Source organism: Schistocerca americana, chromosome 2 (genome assembly GCF_021461395.2).
Source record: "Schistocerca americana isolate TAMUIC-IGC-003095 chromosome 2, iqSchAmer2.1, whole genome shotgun sequence".
NCBI lineage: Eukaryota > Metazoa > Arthropoda > Insecta > Orthoptera > Acrididae > Schistocerca > Schistocerca americana.
The window spans coordinates 881,372,803-881,374,401 of NC_060120.1; the positions used below are offsets into that span (position 1 = coordinate 881,372,803).

The 1,599-nt window shown below is 42.4% G+C and overlaps 1 pseudogene; it reads right to left on the reverse strand.

The window, feature by feature from the left end:
• Positions 1-290: 290 nt before the first annotated feature.
• Positions 291-408, reverse strand: LOC124597001 (annotated as a pseudogene).
• Positions 409-1,599: the final 1,191 nt, after the last annotated feature.

A 1,599-nucleotide genomic window follows, 5' to 3' on the forward strand; every position in this document is an offset into this window, starting at 1 on the left:
CGTCTGTTAGATGACGATTAGTTTGGCATTAGGAAAGGTAAAAGCACCAGAGAGGCAATTCTGCAATACACTTGGAAACAAAATCAAAGCTAGGGAAAGGTTTCCTCCTCGTCCGTCCGAACAAGCCTTAGAGGGCATAACGGTAGCGACCGGCCGCCGTGTCATCCTCAGCCCACAGGCGTCACCAGATGCGGATATCGAGGGACATGCGGTCAACACACCGCTCTCCCGGCCGTATGTCAGTTTACGAGACCGGAGCCGTTGCTTCTCAATCAAGTAGCTCCTCAGCTTGCCAACAGCGCTCGGCAGACTGGATGGTCACTCATCCAAGTGCTATCCCAGCCCGACAGCGCTTAACTTCGGTGATCTGACGAGAACCGGTGTTACCTCTGCGGTGAGGCCGTTGGCATCTCAAAAGGTTTGGTAACCTACAAAAAAGTACTCGAGAAATCGAAATGGTGCAAGAACTCTTAAATCCTCAGAAAAATGCGCATAAACTATAGGGAGAGGTAAGTATTATGGAAAACGCACATTAGTCATTACTGTACCATAAGAATGGAAAACCAAGAGTGAAGTGGTCTGCTTAAAAGGATGTAAGGCAGTGATGCAACCTTACCTGCTGCTGTTCAAACACTTTGTCAAGAAAACAATGAGGATTTGAAAAGAAATGTTCAAAAATGAAATAAAAATTCTGCGTGAAAGGATATCACTGATAACATTTGATGATGAAAATGCTGTCTTCAGTGAAAGAAAGGAAGAAGTACAGAAAATGTAGTATGGAATTAACAGTCTAATGAGCAAAGTATACGGAAAGTACTGAGTAGATGCAATGAATTGGCAAAAAATGTGTGTGATATCTTATGGGACTTAACTGCTAAGGTCATCAGTCCCTAAGCTTACACACAACATAAATTATCCTAAGGACAAACACGCACACCCATGCATGAGGGAGGACTCGAACCTCCGCTGGGACCAGCCGCACAGTCCATGACTGCAGCGCCTGAGACCCCTCGGCTAATCCCGCGGGGCAATAAATAGGCGATGAAGAAAATATCAGAATGGGGGACTACCTAATATACAAAGTGAAAGAGTTCTACTATCTTGGGAGAAAAATAGTGGATGACGGTGAAGTGAGGTTGACATAAGAAACAGACTATCACTAACGTAGATAGCATTCCTCTCCAAAAGAAATCTGCTAGTATCAAACAAAGGCCTTAGTTAGTTGAAGACATTTATGTGAATGTATGTTTGGAACACAGCACTCTATGGAAGTGAATCATTCACTATGGAAAAACCGCAAAAGAAGAGAATCGAAGAATTTGAAACTTGGTGTTTCAGAGGGCCAAAGGAAATTAGGTGTACAATAAGACATAAGAACGTTCATCGCAGACTCGGTATGTATTTGGAAAAAATTGTTTGGGACAAATAACTGCGGGTGACTGTTCCAAGTGCAGTTGAAGAAGTTGGCACAAGGAACGAAACGTATCGAAGCAGTCATAATACTGATGACAAATTTTAAAAAAGGAAAATATTACGAAGAAGTGAATGAATTTTGATAATTATGTCTTATAATCAACAAGATCAGTCACTTTTAGCTTC